Consider the following 7600-nt stretch of genomic DNA (forward strand, 5'->3'; position numbering starts at 1 on the left):
CATCCTCATTCCCTGAGCCTGGGAGGGAGGGAACCAGAGATCTTGCCAGGTTCTAGGTGTGGAAGCTCTTGCATGGAGCGAGGCCTCTCTAGTTGTGAATTTTGCCATGGCTCACCCCAGAGGCAGGAGCATGGAGGGGATGGCCTTCCATATCCATCTCACCCCTGTCTCAATTAATGATGCTCCCAGTCTGGCCCCTTCAAAGTACCTGATTCTGATCTCTGCCAGTGGGGTGGAGATGGGCCATCACGCATCTGTCCTCCACCTGGGACCATCTTAGTGATCGTTGCACTTGGCTTCCTAGACACAGAGTTGGTCATTCTCCCTGAGATCTTGGAAGAAGTTGGGGCTATCTATGTGACATCCCCACTTAATTTCAACCCATCTGAATTGGAATTCATTGCCTTCATCTGATGTTCTCTTATAGACCCTGACTTTGTGAGGGCCCCCATGCACCCCTCCATCCATGCAGGAACTGGGATGTAGTCCTGGCTCCTTCTGGCTCCCTCTGAGAGTTGATTGGCCACCTTGTCACTGGCTCTAGTATAGCTCTCCTTTCTAGTCCCTTCTCTCCACCTCCACAGCCTCCACCTCCTGCTAAGGCCCTGGAATCTGTCTCTCGAACCACTGCATGCTCCCCTTAAAGGTGTCCTCTTCTTCTCTTGTTCTTCTATAGGCCATTTCTACACAGCAGCTGGTCTTCAATTTGAACCTCACTCATCACTTAGCTACTGAAACCCTGAAATATTTCTTTATTGCTTTTCAGGTAGAAGCAGAAGTTATTAACATGGCCCAATGCCTCTTTGTCCTCCCAAATGCCTGCCACCCCTGAGCTCCAATCCCACCTCTGCCACTCTCCCTGCTCACTCACTTCTGATCCAGTGCTGCTCAGAGGCCTTGTCAAAACACAGATTCTGATTGAGCAGGTCTGGATTGGGGCTTGAGATTTGCATTTGTAATGAGCTCTCAGGTGATGCTGATGCTGACACTGCTGGTCCATGGTCCACACTTGAGTAGCAGTGTTCCTGGTCCCTGGCCTCCTTCCATTCCTCAAAGGAGCAGAGATCAGAGCCTCTACCTCTGCCAGGAATCTACCCACTCTCGGCCCAGCTAAGCCCTCCCACCTTTCATAACTCAGGTCAGGTCCTTGGACGGACTCAAATATGCCATCAGAGCATTCAGGCTGATTCCAGGCACAAGGATTCATGCCTTTGGTCACCTGGGCCTGTGTTCTTCCTGGCTTAATTCCTAGGTGTTGGGTCTGTGTCATTGGTCCTGAGCCTAACACACTGTGGGTCTGAGGTATTGATCGTTCCCTGAAGAATGGCTCCTCCTAAGCCTAGGAACCATTCCCTGCCATGCCAGGTGAGGCAGAGCAGTCAGAACCAGGGTCTAAGTGCACTTTGCTGTCACAAGTCGAAATATACCAAATGCCCCAGAGGAAGGTGCATTCTCAAGGTTTCCCCTCAGCTGGGCTGTGTACATGGGTGTTTACATATGTGAAGGGTGAGTGAGGGTGATCTTCCCGCCCTGATCCCCTCCTCCCCCCCAAAGCTCTCTCTCCTTGTCTTTGTCACCTCCTCGTGGTTGTTGCTTTCCCACTCACTTTTTTTCACTTATTCATTTCCTTATCTTCTAGCAGAAGGCTTTAAATAGAGGAGCGACATCATTTTGTTTTCACCAAACAAAGAAACAAACCGTCTCCCTCTGGCTGCTGTGTTTTCCTGGCTTCTTCCTGTTCTGTCTGTCTCTGCCTCCAGCCTCACCCCACCCCACCCCACTTCTGGCCCAGCCTCTAGGAGTCAGCCCTGGGCCTGGGTCAGCTTGAGCAAAGTCTTTGTCTCCCCCTTTACCGATTGCTGGTGATCAGCTGATGTTTCTTATGCTTTCCTTTCTTATACTTTTGTATGTCCTGCTTCTCTTTCACCTCTGCACTTCTCGGAGGCGAGCTCAGCCTGGAAACACAAAAAAAGCCTGGTTACTTGGGACCCCCACATGATCTCAAGGTCCTGTAGGAACTACTGTAGGTTGGGTTCCCTGAAATCGGGTTTTGAGATGCAGAATAGTGTTAGGAAGTTTATTCAGAAATGTTCTTGGGTCAAGCAGGGCAAAGAAAGGGAGGAAGCCGGAATGGGCAGAGGGACAAGCGGGGCTGTGATATAATCACAAGGGACACAGCTGACTGTGGGACTTCTGATGTGGGGATGACCCTCCAGGCTGTTCCATACTGGGAGAATGGGAGAAGGTGCTTTATACCACTACACCAGTCAGTCACTGGATGCCAGCCACCCCAAGGAGAGGAGGTGACCTTGTGTACATTGACAGAGGCCATTCCTGTAGCTAGCAGCACTCCCAGGAACTGGGTCACATCTTTCCTGAAAGGGAACTGGGCAGCACTTCCCAGCATCCACCAGAGAACAGCCAGGCCCCATGGCCTCAAACTGACCACACAGGAGTAGTTCCTGGGATTTCCTTCTTAGAGGCTGGCTAGGTCCGGAGGTGTCCTGGAGAGAAAGAGCCACTCTCACAGGCCCTGTGTTCTGGGGTTCCTGTTGGATTTGTTCCAGGGGTAGGAGCCACCCATGGGGAAGTGAACTCTGGGGATTACAGAGAGAAGTAGACATTGAATTAATTACTCTACACAAGCCCCCTGAGTATGTACTGAATATCCCACCCTAAGCTGTGCACTGCATAGCTAATAGAGTGGCTGCAAGCTCAAACATATCACAGAGGGATTTGGGTTTGAATCGTAGCCCCTCCGCTCTCTGTGGATCCCTGAGCAAGTCATTGACACTCCCTAATCTCAGTTTTCTTACTTTTTTTTGGAAAATGTACTTAAACTTTATCATTTATAAAATGATAAAAGCTGTAGTTAATCTGACAGTGAAACACATGAAGCATTATTAGATTTGGTTTAGTATATTATATATTTTAGCTTTGAAAACCATAGGAATCAGTCATCCTAGTTTTTTCCCCGTAAAAGACCCTTTTCCCAAAGCATTATGCACAAACAATTTTACTTAGAATATAATGAGAGAATGATATTTCATAATTTTTAAATATAAAATGAAGTCAATGACTCAAAAAAGTTATCTGCTGTAATGAGTTTGAGGGGAAATTTCATCATCTATATCATTATAGACATAATGTATCATGGTTCAACGTTTAGTGCCTGTCGGGAGGAATCATGATAGAAAGGTCAAAATGAAATCATTTGATTATAGTAGCAATATCTAACTTCTGAAATGCACCCATGCTCTTTTGTATAATCATATTAGAGTCACACCTGTTATAACTGCTATTGCAAAGGAGAAATACTATCGTCTTATTTTCTGAGAGGCATACACAGAGCAATTTTCTTCTCTCCAGGGATCTTGTGCAAACCAATATAAGATCTAAATTCTTCACATAATATATAAAACAGGAGAAGCTGCTTCGGATTTAATTTTTGCAGTCTGGAATGCTGGCACTTTCCAATTAGGCACCAGTTCTTCATTCCTGTAATCCGGCTCAGAGCTGCTGCTCACTGTGGGCCTAAAGCAGCAGACAGGATTTCTTTTTAGGCTTCTTCTTTTCAACTGGTGTCTTTCTATTGATCTGCCTGACTAGGTCATAAAATATGTCAGTAATATTGATCTTTGACTTTGCAGAAGATTCCAAAAAGGCACAGTTACACACTGTCTTGCTAAATTCTGACCCTGTCCTTTGCCAACTACTTGCTCATCTTCCATGTCACATTTATTGCCAACCCAAATCACTGGAACATCTTCTGTGTCCTTAACCCGTAAAATCTGTTCCCTCAGGTCCTGTAAGTCATTAAATGTGGACTGAGCTGTAATAGAATATACTAGTGAAAACCCTTGGCCATTCTTTCTATGCAAATCTCTCATTGCTGTAAATTGCCCTGTTCCTGCCGTGTCCAGGATTTCGAGCATATACTGTTGGCAATCTACTTCAACTTTCTTTCTGTAGGAATCTTCTACTGTTGGGTCATATTTTTTAGCAAAAATTTCTAAACAAACTGAATTGTCAGAGCAGACTTCCCCACGCCTCCTGAACCAAGGACCACTAGCTTGTACTCACTCATTGTGTGGTCTGTTTAAATACTGACAAGCTCCTCCTTCACCTCTTCCCTCCTGTGGGCCTTGGCTCTGGCTCTTCCTGGTGTCAGCAGTGGCCTCTGCGGTCTTGAGAGCAGCAGCAATGGTGCCTCCAGAACGCCTCACTTTTCTTATTTGTAGGAAAAAGTAACAATAGCACCATCTCATAGAGTTGTGAGTAATAAGTGACCTAATGTATGCTGACGGCTTAATATATGACTGCAGATAATTAACTGTTTCTAGAATGGTGATGATGAAAATAATAATAGTATTAAGAACAATAAAGTAGGAAAGTTATTATTTTTAAAGGTCCTACTTTTCAACAGTTAACGCAATCTATATGATGATATTAATGATAACCACAATAACACTTACAGAGATATTACAGAGACTTTCCCCAGGTTCCTGGTTGGTATAGAGCAGGTTCCTGGGATGTCAGCTTCTGTGTGTGTAAGTTGTGAGCAATATTATCACCCAGCTGAGATCATGTCTGTGACAGCACATGGTAATGTGTTATGTAAGAGATCAGGACTAAGATTATAGACATTGATTACTTATGACCGGAAACCCTTTGGAGGCACAACTCATGCCTGGTTGTTACTGGTATGGTACTTTGCACACAGTGGATGTTAATAAGACAGGAACATATAGGTGGAAAGAGATTTAAATCAGATTTGTGAGACATAACAAACGAAACACAACAAATGGACTTTGTTTGGATCCTGATTAGAACAAGCCTACTGTAAGAACACATTTTTGACAATTGAGCATATTGAATGCAGAATGGGTATTAGATGATATGAAAATGACTTATTGTAAACGTTGGATATGATAGTGGCATTGTGGTTATGAGAGAAAAAGTCTTCGTTTATATTCTTCAAAATGTGTCACAAAATATATACGGTTAAGATCACCTGGTATCTTGCATTTAAAATACTATAATAATGCCCTATCTTATTTGGCTCGATGAATAGAGGGTTGGCCTGCAGACTGAAGGGTCCTGGGTTTGATTCCAGTTAAAGGCACTTTCCCATGATGTGGGCTCGATTCCCAGTAGGGGGCATGCAGGAGGCAGTTGATCAATGATTCTCTCTCATCATTGATGTTTCTATCTCTCTCTTCCTCTCCCTTTCTCTCTGAAATCAATAAAAACTCAAACCAAAACAAAACAAAAACTTAATTGAGGTATACACTACATACAATAAAATAAAAGTGTCTACACTAATAAAAAGGTAATATGCAAATTAGAGCAAATGTCTTCTGGACGACCTTCCAGATGTCCTTCTCTACAAAGCCACAGCAGCTGCAAAGGGCCCAGGCTCAGGCTGGCAGTGGCAGCAGCAGTGGGGGAATGGGGCCAGTGCCTTCCCCTGGTCTGCCAGGTTGCCTCCCACAGAGGGAGGCCAGACTGTGGTTTAGGCCGGGGGCAGAGACATAGACAGTTTGGTGTGATCAGGCCGGCAGGGGGGCAAAGGTAGGGGTGATCAGGCTGGCAGTGGGGCAGTTAGAGGCAATCAGGCCAGCAGGCAGACGCAGTTAGGGGCGACAGGCAGGCAGGCAGAGGGGTTAGGGGTGATCAGGCAGGCATGCAGAGGGGGTAGGGGCGATCAGGCTGGCAGGCAGAGGCAGTTAGGGACGACAGGTAGGCAGGCAGAGGGGTTAGGGGTGACCAGGCAGTCAGGCAGAGGGGTTAGGGGCAATCAGGCAGGCAGGCAGGCAAGTGATTAGGAGCCAGAGGTCCCAAATTGTGAGGGGGATGTCCGACTGCCAGTTTCACAGGGATCAGGCCTAAACTGGCCGTCAGACATCCCCTGAGGGGTCCCAGATTGGAGAAGGTGCAGGCCGGGCTGAGGGACATCCCCCTCTGTGCACGAATTTCATGCACCAAGCCTCTAGTTTAAAAAAATAAAATAAAATACTATAATAACAAAAGAAGGGGAAAATAAATACAGTGGGGCCTTGACTTATGAGTGTCCGGATTAACGAGTTATTCGAGATACGAGCTTTGAGTTGTGAGCTAAAATTCGGTTTACGAGCCAGCTTCAGATACCCCACCGCTAGTTGGCGCAGCGAACGTCACAGTGTACGCCACAACATCAGCCCAGCATCATGTGTCTCACTCGTTCACTTTAAGCTACGAGCTCCGTCACGGAACGAATTAAACTCATAAGTCAAGGCTCCACTGTAATTGAAACAGATTTGGGAAAATGGTTGTTAAAGTTGAGTAATGAGTACCAGTAAGTGGTAGTTCATTGGACTCTTTTTCTTTGTTGTTTGCAACTTTTCATAATAAAAATTCTTTTTCAATAATAAAAGCACTAATCTAGCCATGGACTGTCTGCCTGGTGGTTAAGCAATGGGAGGGAGCCCAAATCTCCCTACTCACTCACTTCTAATCCAATGCTGATCAAAGGCCTTGTCAAAACACAGGTTCTTGGGTTCACCCCATAGTTTCTGATTGAGCAGGTCTCTATTGGGGCTTGAGATTTGCATTTGTAATGAGCTCTCAGGTGATGCTGATGCTGACACTGCTGGTCCATGGTCCACACTTGAGCAGCAGTGTTTCTGGTCCCTGGCCTCCTTCCATTCCTCAAAGGAGATGAGATCAGAGCCTCTACCTCTGCCAGGAATCTACCCACTCGAGGCCCAGCTAAGATCTTTCACCTTCCATAACTCAGCTCAGGTCCTTGAACGGACTCAGATAGGCCATCAGAGCATTCACGCTGATCCCAGGCACAATGATTCATGCCTTGATCACCTGGGCCTGTGTCCCTCCTGGCTTAATTCCTAGGTGTTGGGTCTGTGTCATTGGTCCTGAGCCTAACACACTGTGGGTCTGAGGAGAATGCTAGTTCCCCGAGGAATGGCTCCACCTAAGCCTAAGAGCCGTTCCCTGCCATGCCAGGTGAGGCAGAGAGTCAGAACCAGGGCATAAGTGCACTTTGCAGTCACAAGTCGAAATATACCAAATGCCCCAGAGGAAGATGCATTCTCCTCTTCCCAAGGCTTCCCCTCAGCTGGGCTGTGTACATGGGTGTTTATATGTGTGGAGGGTGAGTGAGGGTGGCCTTCCCCCACTAAGCTCTCTCTCCTTGTCTTTGAAACCTCCTCCTGGTTGTTGCTTTCCCACTCACTTTTTTTCACTTATTCATTTCTTTATCATCTAGCAGAAGGCTTTAAATAGAGGAGCGACATCATTTTGTTTTCACCAAACAAAGAAATAAAGAAACAAAGAAACAAACAGTCTCCCTTTGGCTGCTGTGTTTTCTTGGCTTCTTCCTGTTCTGTCTGTCTCTGCCTCCAGCCTCACCCCACCCCACCCCACTTCTGGCCCAGCCTCTAGGAGTCAGCCCTGGGCCTGGGTCAGCTTGAGCAAAGTCTTTGTCTCCCCCTTTACCGATTGCTGGTGATCAGCTGATCTTTCTTATGCTTTTCTTCCTTATGCTTTCGTTTCTTATGCCTTAGAGTGTCCTGCATCTCTGTCCACCAGGGCTTGCCCA

General features: G+C 46.4%; 1 pseudogene; it reads right to left on the reverse strand.

The window, feature by feature from the left end:
- Positions 1-3360: 3360 nt before the first annotated feature.
- On the reverse strand, positions 3361-6938 carry LOC102756157 (annotated as a pseudogene).
- Between the last annotated feature and the right edge of the window lie 662 nt (positions 6939-7600).

Source organism: Myotis davidii, unplaced genomic scaffold (genome assembly GCF_000327345.1).
Source record: "Myotis davidii unplaced genomic scaffold, ASM32734v1 scaffold6331, whole genome shotgun sequence".
In the NCBI taxonomy this organism is placed as follows: domain Eukaryota; kingdom Metazoa; phylum Chordata; class Mammalia; order Chiroptera; family Vespertilionidae; genus Myotis; species Myotis davidii.